The sequence below is a fragment of the Amblyomma mixtum genome, chromosome 6 (genome assembly GCF_055824585.1).
Source record: "Amblyomma mixtum isolate Tamu chromosome 6, ASM5582458v1, whole genome shotgun sequence".
NCBI classification, from domain to species: Eukaryota; Metazoa; Arthropoda; class Arachnida; order Ixodida; family Ixodidae; genus Amblyomma; species Amblyomma mixtum.
The window spans coordinates 15,300,789-15,314,775 of NC_143017.1; the positions used below are offsets into that span (position 1 = coordinate 15,300,789).

A 13,987-nucleotide genomic window follows, 5' to 3' on the forward strand; every position below is an offset into this window, starting at 1 on the left:
GAAGCTTTGTAGTCGAAGAAATAGATAAATATGTGCTCGACTTGCTGCACCAATGCCTGGTTCTCAAAGAAGAGGCCTATGCAAGTATTTCGCGTGGTTGTCACAGCCATGGGAGGCGTTACGAGCGAGAGGAACGGGTTGTTCTCCCACATGAGTGGTAAGGAATTCCTGTTGGTTGGTAACAAATTTATTTATAGTCCTCCAGAGCTTTCGCCGACACGGCCTTAGGTGTCCCACGTGGGGACGTCGAGGCGTTGCCTCGCCGTCGCCTCGCGGGCCTGCTGGACGGCCCAGAGTTGGTCACCGAGCCTGGGGCTGCGCAAGGCAGCTGCCAACCGCGGCGGGAGGGTTCCGGAATTAGCACAGCGCAGGTTTTTGTTACAGTCCCAGAACTTGTAAGTTAAAGTGGCTATATTGGCGTGGCAGACCTTGCATATATTCGTCGGGTATGTACCGGGGTAGAGCCTGTGGTGCAGTTCCGGGTTGGGGCACGTGAGCGTCTGTAGTTGTCTGAGGGCCACCGCATGCGCCCTGTCCAGCTTGTCGCTGGGCCGAGGGAAGGTTCGGCGGGCCAGGCAGATGACCTTGGTAATTTCGTTGTAGCTGGTCAAGCAGTCTTTGGTGCTATTCCGCGGACGATGGTCGCCGGCGCGGTTCGCGAGCTCGTGCGCCTTGGCGTGTGCCGTCTCGTTTCGGTTGCGATGCGTCTTCGATACTTCTCCCATGTGCACCGGGAACCATTGAATTCTGGTTTGGAATTCTACCTCCTGCTGGACTTGTCGGTTGCTGAGGACTCCGGCCTGTTTGTCTTTACATGCACATTACAGTCTCCACCCACCGTGTCCCCCTGGCAGGTGGCAGTTAATGGTTGATCGCGAGAGTTTGCTCACCGATGTCAGCGCTAACGCATACGGCTAGCCCCCATCTCTCTCTCATTATCCCGCGTACCTATAAGCGCGATTCAGGCGTCCACTGTTCCAAGGAGCCAGTTATGCGCACTTCAATTCCTCAAAACGTTGTCAACGCCAACGCCATAGAAAACCAAATCTCAATGGTGGTCAACGCCATCTACAAATCGCGAGAGAATCCCCGCAATGCTTGCTCAACAAATTGCGCATTCCTCGCGCCGCCCGCGCAGGCCCGGCGGTACGCTTTTCAGTTACGTGCGTGAGGAGAAGCGGAGACGCAAGCTGGCGGAACCGCGGAGGCGGAATTTCGCTGGAGGCGAAATTCTAGAGGTCCGTGTGCTGTGCGATATCAGTGCACGTTGAAGAACCCCAGGTGGTGGAAATTTCCGGAGCCCTTTACTACCGCGTCCCTCAGAGCCTGAGATGCTTTGGGACTTTAAACCTCAACAAACAAACAAACAAACAAACAAACAAACAAACAAACAAACAAACAAACAAACAAACAAACAAACAAACAAACAAACAAACAAACAAACAAACAAACAAACAAACAAACAAACAAACAAACAAACAAACAAACAAACAAACAAACAAACAAACAAACAAACAAACAAACAAACAAACAAACAAACAAACAAACAAACAAACAAACAAACGAACGAACAAACGAACGAACAAACACGCGCAAACGCGCAAGCGCGCAAGCGCACGCACGCACGCACGCACGCACAAACACAAACACAAACATAAACAAACAAGCTAGCGGAACTTGCGTCCACGCTGGGCCTGACTCTCCACACCGACCTTGCATATACAACGCGGGTGGGTAACTCCGTGACCCGGGATACGTGTCCGGACCTTACCTTTACCAAAAACATTACACATGCAGAGTGGGCCAACACGGAGGAAACCTTCGGTAGTGACCACTGCCTTATCAATACCACCGTAAGGATTAAACCAATGGCAAGACCCCATGCACAAGCTCGGCTCCCTGACTGGAATAAATTCCGGCAACGCTACATCAATTCGGCCTCTATCCACGAACAAGGATACCACGCGTGGATACAAGGATTGGCTACACACTTTAGTTCGACGGAACCTCAAATTAAACTCTCGGAGGCAACGCCGGAGTTGGACAACCACCTTCGGCACCTCTGGGAGGCGCGGCAAAAACATAATAGGAAGCTTAAAATTTGTATCGCCGAGCTCACCCAGTGAGCGGCAGAGTACGCGGCCACACTCGCCGACTTGAACTGGGTGAACCGCTGAAATACGGCGGCCAGACAAATGTCTAGCTTGGGCACGTGGCGCCTCTTCCGCGGCCTAATTGACCCGACTCAAACTCGCGCCGAGGCACAAAAACGTATCCGACGAGCTATTCATAGCTTCGATGGAAATACCTCAAAATTAGCATGAAAACTTCGCGACCGGTATCTTTGCACTCAACAGGGCACCAATGGCCCGCGTACTCGTATGCAGGTTCAGAGAACGCGGAGCTGAATCAGTCGTTCCAGCTGCTCGACCTGAAGGCGGCCCTGGCTAAAATGAAACGAGGAACGGCACCGGGCCGGGACAAGATAACTGTGAAACTGCTTGCCAATCTTCCCGACCCAGCCTACGAAACCCTCCTCGCTTTCATCAACTCAATCTGGCTTCGTGAGGCACCCCTCCCAATAGAATGAAGGACCGCCCTGGTAACTTTCATTCCGAAAGCCGGCAAAGCCGTAAACACAGACAACCTCCTCCCCATCTCCCTCACGTCTTGTGCGGGAAAGCTGATGGAGAGGCTGTCTGGGTTTCCGGAAAACCAAAATGCATTCGCAGACACCATGTTCGGTTTCCGTCCGCACCAGTCTGCGCAGGATGTTCTGCTTCAACTCGACCGAGAAATACTGAACCCTGTCTAATACCCCTTCAACGATAAGGCAGTACTCGCCCTAGACTTGAAGGGGGCTTTCGGCAACGTCACAAACGAAATTATCCTGCAACATCTCTCCCAGACCAACTGTGGACATAACACCTTTCAGTATATCAATTAAGCAAACAAGGGAAGGGGAATGAGGGGCTCGTTATAAATATGACAGAAGCCAGCAGCCACAGAAACCAAGGGGCACAGGGGATTTTTCTTTTATTTATTTTGTGGTGTTGATCAATTGAGAATATTACTGAATATGTTATCGCTTAAAGATAATTGATTAGAAAAGCAGAAGAAAAACAACCACATGCCGCCGGTGGGATCCGAACCCACGACCTCCGAATTACGCGTCCGGTGCTCTACCTCTGAGCTACGGCGACGGCTGTCAATTCTTCTGCTTTCGGGGGTATTTATGTTTACAAGCAACCTAACCTTGAGAGTGTTCATCAGCGCCACCCACGTTCATAAGCGGCGGACGTAGAACGTCCTGAGTTACCGCAGGTGTGACGTAGAACGTCATCGAAATGAGAGGGTGGAAGCTGCGTGAGAACCCTCTTATGCTTCCTAAGGCGTCAAGGCTGCCAGAATCGAGGCCCTCGCTAAGCAATTAAGCAATCAAGGGAAGGGGAATGAGGGGCTCGTTATAAATATGACAGAAGCCAACAGCCACAGAAACCAAGGGGCACAGGGGATTTTTCTTTTATTTATTTTGTGGTGTTGATCAATTGAGAATATTACTGAATATGTTATCGCTTAAAGATAATTGATGAGAAAAGCAGAAGAAAAAACAACCACATGCCGCCGGTGCGATCCGAACCCACGACCTCCGAATTCAGTATATCAAGCAATTTCTCTCGGATCGATAATCTCTCATTCGAATTTAAGACGAAGAACACGGCCCTTATCAACTGGGAACGAGAGGAACCCCACAGGGCGTGGTCCTCTCACCGTTACTTTTCAATCTGGCCATGATGAAACTCCCGGCTCAGCTGGCGTCGAGGGCGTCCAGCATGCGCTGTATACTGACGACATAACCACCTGGGTGAAACATGGATCGGTTGGAGACATTGAAGCCAGCCTGCAAAAAGCGGCGGAGATCGTGGACGCCTACGCCCGCTGCTGTGGCCTTCAGTGCTCCCCGTTCAAATCCAAACTTTTGCGCATTCGCCCTTCGTCTAGATGCATCACCAAAATTAAACTATCTCTGCCCAATGGTCTGATACCCGAAACGATGAGATTAGAGTACTTGGTCACTTTATTCACAAACATCGACGGGTTGATACAACACTAGCTATCGATGAATACGCCCCCTGTCCCAACAGAAAGCTCAGCGATATAAGGATCCCTCTCCGGCTTTTCATCACTTTCTGGCAGCATTTGCGGTTTCTGCAAGCTTCGCTAAATCTTTGAACTGCTTTGCAGGTTAGTTGAATTCAATTTTCTCTGTTCTTCGCCTCCTTTTTCTTGCCGCAAGTGCTGCCAGCTGCGGTTGTACTTTTTGTTGCTTGTGTAACCCGTTTGCAATGCCGACGAATGTCGAACTCGCAAAAAGAGTTGAAGAACTAGAATTGTTACTAAAGGGAAAACTTGACGAAGTGGTGACCGAGATCACTGCAAAAGTTCTTTCGAAACTGCAAGCTCCTGATGGAGACGACAATGCTTCTTTGCTTAGCAGTGTTGAATTTATCAATCAGGAATTTGAGGCAATGAAAGCAAAGGACTCCGAGCTTATTGCTGCCGACAAGTTGTTGGCAGATGAAAATTAAAACCTGCACAAGAGGGTTGCAGAACTCGAACAGTACTCAAGGATCAACAATGTTGAAATAAGGGGAGTTCCTGTGACTAAAGGCGAAGATGTTAAAAATGTGTTGGAGAGCATTGGTGATGCCATTGAGTGTCCTGTCGACTCTGCTGACTTTGACATAGTCCATCGTGTAGCCACCAAAAACAAAATTGAAAAAACAATCAATGCTCGGTTTGATGTTAGGAGAAGGTAAGTGACGCCAACCAAGTAAAATACAGGAAAAAAACACGACGTTTCGGGACCGGCTCGGCCCCTTCTTCACGGTGTGACTACGGGCGAGCGCAGCTTGGCTTTTTAAGCCCCTGTGTGGAGGACCTGCGGGTCAATGGCCGCAGCCCATGGACGTAGGATGAGGGGGACTCTCCCCTGGGGACTCTCCCCTCATCCTACGTCCATGGGCTGCGGCCATTGACCCGCAGGTCCTCCACACAGGGGCTTAAAAAGCCAAGCTGCGCTCGCCCGTAGTCACACCGTGAAGAAGGGGCCGAGCCGGTCCCGAAACGTCGTGTTTTTTTTCCTGTATTTTACTTGGTTGGCGTCACTTACCTTCTCCTAACATTAAATTTCCCAACCAGACAGACTTCTGTCGAATGTTTTCTTTTGAATGCTCGGTTTGTGTGTCGGGAAAAAAGAAAAATGAATTCGTGAGCAAGGCACGTAAAGCTCGCCCCACAACGGACCAAATTGGCTTCCCTGTGACTTCATCTGCCTCAGTATTTGTGAATGAGAACCTTACATTTGACAACAAGAAACTATTTGCTAGGGCTAAGCTGCTCAAGAACGAAATGGATTGGAAGCATCTCTGGACTAACAACTGTCGCATTCTTGCGCGTAAGACTGACGAAAGCACGGTCTTTCGCATAAGATCGGAAGCAGACCTGCAGGTCTTCCGCAGCAGTTCGGAAACAAACCCTTAGGTTTCGACCTAGTTTTGCCACTGCATGGCTTCTATCTCAGTTGAATCCCCCTTTAGCATTCCATTATCTCCTGATAAGTTTCAACATATCTTTGCGAACAGTACTCACTATCTTATCCATTTCAAAGCACGCAACCTCAGGAAAAACCATGAATCTATCGATAACTTTATCACTTCACTTCGACACTCGTTTTCTTTCATCTGCATTTCTGAAACTTGGCTCTCCAATTCTGACGGCAACCTGTTTGGTTTTACATCTTATATACCAGAATACTGCAATCGCCTTTCCAGCAGCTATGGGGGCGCTGCAATTTTTATTTCCCCAGAAATTTCATACCACCATAGATCAGATCTCGCTCTGAATGCAACGCATTGCGAATCAGTTTGGATTGAAGCCAATCATTCACTATTTTCCGCTGAGTGCCGTAAGCTGGTACTCGGCTGCATCTATCGTTCCCTGTCATCATCAATCCCTGAGTTCCTGTTAGCGCTAGATGCCACATTAAATAAACTATCTTTCAAAAACGAGAATGTTATAATTGTTGGAGACATTACTATTAACCTTCTAGATACGGAAAAGTATTTTGTTGTTTCCTATATTGACTGTTTAAGTGGCTTCGGGTACGAATGTCTCATAAATGCGGCAACCAGATGTACCTCCAGTGGATCTTCCTCGTTAATAGACCATGTTCTTACCAATATTTCGCCCTCACCCTACTCAGAGGTCATCGAACTCGACCTTACAGATCATTTTCCTATTTTCATTACGCACGGCGAAGTTTTCGTCCTTCGCGTTCAGTCTTCTACACTTCCAGGTTCAATAGCGAAGAATTTATTAGGGCTATCAGTGATACTGACTGGTCTCCGTGCTTTTCATCGAACGATTCGGAGCGAGCAATGGAATGTTTTTGCCGTCTTTTTTCCATCTGCGTATCTCAGAGTACAACATCAGTAAAGTGTCGAAAGAATTACAAATTTCCCCACAATCCATGGCTGGCTGACAGACAGTTTGCTAAGCTGTATGCGACGCAAAGAAAATTTATACAAAAAAAAACCAAGAAGCAGCCTTTTAATGTTTCTTTAGCTGCACGCTATAAAAACTACGCTACTGTGCTAAATAATCTATTGAAACATGTGAGAAAATCTTATTATGAGCATGCAATACATAAAAATGAAAACAACACTAAAAAGCAATGGAAACTTTTCAGTGACTTCCTCAAATTACCCAGCGCAAACAGCCCCTTACTGAAATTAATTTCAATGGTACAGTCTACACTGATCCATTCGACATTGCAAATGCCTTTAGTGACTTCCTTTCTGCGCCTCATAATAGTCGTCCACTTAGTTCAGAGATAAGCATAAAGCGCTCAAAACAATCTTTTAAGCACGAAATGCTTTTAGCTCCCGTTGTCGGCAGTGTGGTGACGTCACGCCGAGACCGAGAGCCAACATCCGGGCACTGAATTCCACACATCCGGGAACTGAAACGAGAGCGTCCGGGCACCGTACGAGATTTAACGAGATTTAATGAGACTCTCTAAGCCCTCTTACAGGACCGTCATACAAGCGCCGGTAGCTTCGCGCCGAACGGGTGGTGGCGTTCCTCCCTTCCTGTACGGTGCGGTTCGGGTGTCCACCGAGATGACGGAATTACTGCTCCATTTCCTTTCCTTAAAAAGCGCTGCGTTCAAAAGGCAAGGCATCGCGCCGAACGGGTGGTGGCTTTCCTCCCTTCCTGTACGGTGCGGTTCGGGTGTGCACCGAGATGAAAGAGAATTACTGCGTAATTTCCTTTCCTCAAAAAGCGTCGCGTTCAAAGGGCAAGGCATCGCGCCGAACGGGTGGTGGCGTTCCGTGTACTGCCTGGTAGCGCTACAACACACAGTCGTGTTCCTCTCCTAAAGGCGAAGCTTAAGCGTCATTAATTAGCAGGTAATTAGTATTTAGTGATTAATCAGTAATTAGTCACAAATTACTAGTTTGTGATTACTTCGTCATCAATTATGTGTGACGTAATCCAGTGGTGACGTCACCAGTGTCACATAGGCAAAGTGGTACAAATAACCGAGGAATGAAAACAACGATTACAAAGATGAAAGGCAAACAGAAACCAGATACAGCTGACGAGGCAGAGCGGAAGAGATTCCCCAGACACACACAGGAAACGATTGCGTTCACATGGACCAGTGCACAGTATGTGTGGTGTGGTGTGTTGAACACTAGACCAATTTCAAGATTTTCATTAGTACCACCTACAACCAATGTGTTATGCCCGTAAACATTTCATGCTTACTCTACTCTCGGTTACGGGAGAGGCAAAGATTTTTTTTCTTTTTCCTGTTTCTCCTCGTGAAATCGAACTGCTGATTACTGGCCTCAAAGACACTAGCCCTGGATTAGATAAGATATCCTCTCGGCAACTTAAACTTGTAGCCAATCTGATCTCTGAACCACTTTGTCATGTTATTATGCGAAGCATATTACTAGAGCTACACTACAGCCCGTCGAGCGCGGCGGTGGAGCTACCACCGTGACCACGTGACACCACGTGACCACGTGACACCACGTGACCACGTGACACCACGTGACAACATGACGTCACAGCAGAGGAGAGATGGGCTGCCGGCTCGCGCGGTCGGCCGCGGCGGTGGAGGCTCCACATCAGAGGCGCTGCCTGCTGCTGCTGGGGGTACATCAATACAGTCTATAGGGAATGGTAGCGGTGGTGGAATAACTAAGGGTGTTTCCAATGTACTTTCCATGGGTGCCAAGAATGCTGTTGTAGCCGGTGCTGGGGCAGCGGTTGTACACTCTGCATTGAATTCACCGATGATCCCGTATATAGCTGCCACGGCAATCCTTGCTACACTTCTAGTGGTTGTATTAAAATGACCAAGTATTCAACCGAGGAAAGCCATGTATTACCAAGCCTAGCCATCAATATGCTTCGCATCTGACTAGGCTTAACCTTAGCTAAGCCTCAGCCATTTTTAATCTCATCCTAAAGACAGGTGTTTTTCATGCTTGCCTCAAAACAGCTAAGGTAATCCCAGTGTTCAATGAAGGAGACAGACGATTAATTTCTAACTATCGACCTATATCTATTTTATCGTCTCTCAGTAAGCTCATGGAGAAATTGATAGTTGAACGCTTAAACAATTACCTAGATAAATTTAAGATAATTTCCCCCCATCAGTTTGGTTTTCGGTCTGGCAGCTCGACTAACTTACCACTGATCTCTGACTGATTTTATCAAGCAAGGCATTGATAATGGCGACTTTGTTGGTTCGGTCTTTTTAGATTTCACAAAAGCTTTTGATATTGTGACGAAGGGAATGGGTTTATTTACAGGCTGAACGGATATGGGGGAGCAAGCAGTGAAACGGTGAACGGCCAGCGTCGAGCCAGTCCCAGTCTCGAGTACGCGCCCCTTCGTCGTCCTCTTCTCCTTCGCTGCACCCTTCGTCTTCCTTCTTCACTTGCGCCGCAGCGCGGACGGGCGTAAGTACACCGACCCGGCATAAGTACCGTAACAATATGATTAATCACTCCATATTGCTTCAAAAACTCGAATTTTATGGTATTACAGGTCCCGTGTCGCGACTGCTGAAAAGCTATTTACAAAATCGTCAACAAATAATCAATATTGATGGAAGCTTTTCCCAAGCTAAAACTATTAACCAAGGTGTTCCTCAGGGCTCTATTTTAGGACCCTTACTATTCTTATTGTATATTAGTGACCTTCCTAATTCTATTAGTCCAACTCACTGCGTCTCATATGCTGATGACACTACCGTGTCATTATCTAATACATCCATAGATGATCTAACTCTTGAATTGAATGCCGTTCTAAGTATTGTAGCCAAATGGTGCACTGATAATCAGTTGTTGATTAATCCCTCTAAAACGAAATTCATAGTGTTCAAAAGTAGCCAGAAAATTATTTCGTGTCCTATGTTAAACTTTTGTCCTTGTGATATTCCGGCTTTTGATAACACCAACTTCCTCGGCGTTATTCTTGATTCAACTCTTAAATTTTCCGTCCATATCGCTCATAAAAAAAAAGATCTATGTTTGGCATCAGAGCTCTAATTAAGGCGCGTCCATATTTTCCAAGCAACCTACTCCTATCTTTGTATTATGCCTTCATACATAGTCACATCACTTATGGGATCACTTATCACTGCCATTTATCGGCTCTGCAACACTTACAAAACCAGGCCATCCGCATTATTACCCGTAGCCCTTTCTCATCTAATGCTCGTTCTTTATAACAGGAGCACAGTATTTTACCAGTCCACCATCTTTTCCAGTATCACCTTGCAATCATGTTCTTTAGATTACTACATGGCACCCTACATTTTCAGTTTGTAGACCCCAATCAGCTCATCAATCACAACCCTACCACATTTGCAGCAAGAAACAATTTTCTACTCCAAAAGTCCATACCAATTATGGTAAATCGACGTCGTTTTTTCAAGCCATTTCAATTTGGAACACATTGCCACCCAATCTAAAAACATCAATTTCCTTGCCTGAATTCAAAAACAAACTTAAAGTATATTTATTGGAATGCTGATGTGTTATTATCTTTTTGCTGATGTGTTATATTGCCTGCGTTATTGTGATTTTTGACCTTGTTTTTGTGAAGTATTGATTTTATATTTTCTATATTTTGTATTTATCCGCTAACTATGCTGTAACCATTTCTTGTACTAATGATTTATCGAGGGTCTTGGTTCTGTCTTTGACTTTGGGACCCCCGTCTGTACATTTATGTTGTTTTGTATATTTTTGGACCAATAAAGCCTAACTTTCTTCAAAAAAAAATTGCTCAAGGTGGGGGACCAGGTTGGCCGGATGGTCCGCCGTCTTTGCAACACACGCGGGGGGTTACGGTGCAAAGACGCCTTGCGGCTGACGCATGTTTCGGGACCAGTCAAGTACTCTACTCTACTCCTTACATTCACCTCCGCAAGGTTGACGAGAACGCCCTCGAGGTAATTCTCAGAGCGATGTACAAGCGTGCCCTCGATCTCTCGGTGAACGAGTCCAATCTGCGCGTCATGGGCCTGGGGAGCTAGGTAAACACTTTCCGGAGCTCCGGGAGGCACACTTGACCAATCAACACACAAGACTTTCAAAGACGCCGTTGGGACGCCGCCTGTTAGCCCGACTACACACCCACCACGTAACACTAACGGAAGAGCGCGTACGCACCCCCGAAGTCTGGAGGTACGCCCTGCACAAGCGTCCTCTTCCGGCCAACATAACACGTGACGACCACAGTGGCAGGCGCCTTGCTAGGACGGAGGCACTGACCCGCCAATATGAAAACAAACGCGGATTCTTCTACGTGGAAGCTTCCGGAGTCGTCCACCAAAACGTCGCGGTGAACGGCCTAACGTTCCGAGCTCAAGACAACACGTGCGGAGGAGGTCGCCATTGCGCTAGTCGCCGCAGACCAGGACTCGCGAGTCATCATTGCTGACTTCAGAGGGGCCTGCAGAAATATTCAACAGGGTGGTGGTGGTGAAAATATTTTAATGAAATGGTTTAGGAGGTTGTAGCCGTGGTTGGAGCTCTCAGTCCGGAACCCCATTGGCGTAGGCTGCTGTCCGGGCTCTTTCGATGAGTTGCTTTTGACTCTTTCCGTCCGAGCTGGACAGAGCTGCCTCCCACCCCTCCTGCGTTGGCTGGTTATTAACAGTGATCGCCTGATTTCGTTGGCAGGCCCATACCATATGGTACAGGTCCGCCTTCTCCCCGCAGAATTTGCATTGTGAGTCAAATGACTCCGGGTCTATGGCATGCAGTCTTCGTGGGTTGTTGTAAGTGTTGGTCTGTAGCTTTCGGAGGTGTTGTTCCTCCCCTTTATCTAGTGTCTTAGCCGGCGGAGGGTAGACCCGACGGGATAATCTTAAGTGCTGAAGTATGTCATTGTAAGTTAGTAGTGGGGTAGGAGGTTCCACGGCATCCGCACTGGGTGCCCGGGGGAGAAATGCTCGGGCTGAGGCATGTGCGCTCTCGTTCCCTGGGATGCCCTGGTGACCTGGTACCCATATTAAGTGTTTGTGTGTGGGTTGGTAGCCACGGATGTAGCTATCTTGCAGGATTTTAGCTGCTAGCGGTGCGACCCTGCCCCTGAGGTAATTGCGATACGCTGTCTGTGAATCTGTGAGAATGTATATTGAGCTAGTGTGTGTTGCAGCTAGAGCAATCGCCACTTCTTCCGCAGCCAGTATGTCCTGGCTAGCCAGTACTAGTCCGTCGACTGTTGTATTTTGGTGCACTACCGCGACGGCCGTCATTCCCTGCTCGGGACCCGCAGCATCGACATAGAACACGCCCTCGCGCCCGCCGTAGTGTCTTTTCATGGCTTCGGCTCGTGCTTGTCGTCTTGACTGGTGAAAATCAGGGTGCATATTCCTGGGTAGTGGAGCTGCCTTGAGTTGTCCTCTCCATGAGGCTGGGATGTCGGTTTTGGTGTCTAGCTGTCGGGGGCAATTGATGTTTAAATCACTCAGGACTTGTCGGCCAGTTCGAGTTGTGGAGAGCCGTACCACCTGCGCCGTAAGGTGTGCCTCTATCAGCTCATCGATCGTGTTGTGCACACCCAGTCGCAAGAGCCGGTCCGTCGATGTCGCAAGAGGGAGTCCCAGGGCCTTCTTGTAGGCAGTTCTGATTATGATGTCGAGGTTTTTGATGTCACGCTTCTTAAGGCGGAGGTAGGGCGCTACGTAGACGACGCGGCTTACAACGAAAGCCTGCACCAGTCGCAGAGTATCGTCTTCTCGCATCCCCGATTTGCGCGTCGTTATCCTGGCGATCATCCTGGCGACTTGCTCGCTCACGAGCCGTAGTTTCTGGAGGGCAAGAAGGTTGTTGCCGTTGTTATTTATGTACAGACCCAGTATCTTCATGGTCTGAACTTCCTTGATGGGTGAGTTGTCTACGCGGATATTGATGGTGTCTTGATTCTTGCGTTGACGGAAGACTAGCAGTTCGGATTTTTCGGGTGAGCACGTTAGTCCACACGCCCGGGCATAATTTTGAACTGTTGTCGCCGCGGTTTGTAGTTGTTCTTCAATCATTCCCATACTTCCCGTGGTTGTCCAGATGGTTATATCATCAGCGTACAGGGCGTGGCGTATGCCCTGTACCTGATTGAGAAGAGGTGGGAGATTTAGGAGTGCAATGTTGAAGAGAAGTGGGGATAGTACTGCCCCTTGCGGAGTGCCTCTCGTGCCCATCTTCACTTGCGTTGTGTGTTTTGAGCCGGTGCTGATGTTGACGGTTCTGTCCGTAAGGAAATCGCTGATGTACGAGTAGGCTCGCTGTCCGCAGTTCATGCTGTGGAGGTTGTTGAGGATTGTGGAGTGTTTGACATTGTCAAACGCTCCCTTGAGGTCAAGTGTTAGAAGCGCTCGGTTACTGTTTGTGCGTGCGGGATCAATGACTTCACGTTTGATTTGCAGAAGCACATCATGGGTGGACAAGTGTGCCCGAAATCCAAACATCGTGTGTGGCAGTAGCTCATTGTCCTCAAGATAATTGGAGAGACGGGTGTGGACTGCCTTTTCCATGAGTTTGCCTGCACACGACGTGAGGGATATGGGGCGCAGGTTTTCAATGCTGATTTTCTTGCCGGGTTTGGGAATAAAGTGTACATTGGCTGTTTTCCATGCTTGTGGAATGGTGCCGGTACGCCAACATTCGTTTATGTAATCCGTGAGTTGCTGCAGAGCCTCCGTGCCGAGGTTGGCCAGAAGTCCGACAGTAATTTTGTCTTGTCCCGGGGCTGTGCCTCGGCGCATATCTGCTAGTGCTGCAATGATTTCCTCTGAAGTGAAATCTCTGTCTAGGACTTCGTTCGGTTCCCCACGGTACTCCTTATTGTAGGGTTGTGGGTCTCGCGCGGTGCAGATATAGCGACGCGTGAGTTCATCCACGAGTTCATGATCCGTGCCTTGAAAGCTGTGTAGGACTCGATGCAAATTTCTGTGTTGTTCACTCTTCGCTTTCGGAGGGTCAATTAGGCATCGCAGAAGGTTCCATGTAGCCTTGGTGTCTAGGCGGCCTTTGAGGGATTCGCACTTCGTTAGCCAATTGGTGCGAGCGAGGTCCCATGCGTATTGGTCTGCTTGAATAGTAAGCTTGGCTATTCGAAGTCTTAGTTTCCGATTGTGTCTTTGTTTTTTCCACCGTTTTATAAGACTACGTCTTGCTTCCCAAAGGTGTAGGAGGTGGTTGTCAACAGCTGGGTGGTCCTCCGTGGTGGCAAGAGACTTTGTGAGCTTTTCTTTAAGGTCGAGAATGGAAGCCGCCCAATCTTCGTAGCTGGTTATTTGTTCGGATGTGGTTAGTTTGGTGTCCTTTCTGAATGTCTCCCAGTCTGTAATTCTGGCTTGCCCTCGTGGTTTGCTGTGCTTGTTGCTTTCGAA

At 48.2% G+C, this 13,987-nt stretch overlaps 1 protein-coding gene and 2 pseudogenes across 1 annotated transcript in view; 2 read left to right on the top strand and 1 right to left on the bottom strand.

The window, feature by feature from the left end:
• LOC149338273 (toll-like receptor 2) overlaps positions 1–13,987 on the bottom strand; it is a 68,633-nt gene that overhangs the window by 22,882 nt on the left and 31,764 nt on the right. The gene's annotated exons all lie outside the window — the stretch shown is intronic.
• LOC149338275 (uncharacterized) lies at positions 151–2,947 on the top strand (annotated as a pseudogene).
• Positions 4,966–13,567, top strand: LOC149338276 (uncharacterized; annotated as a pseudogene).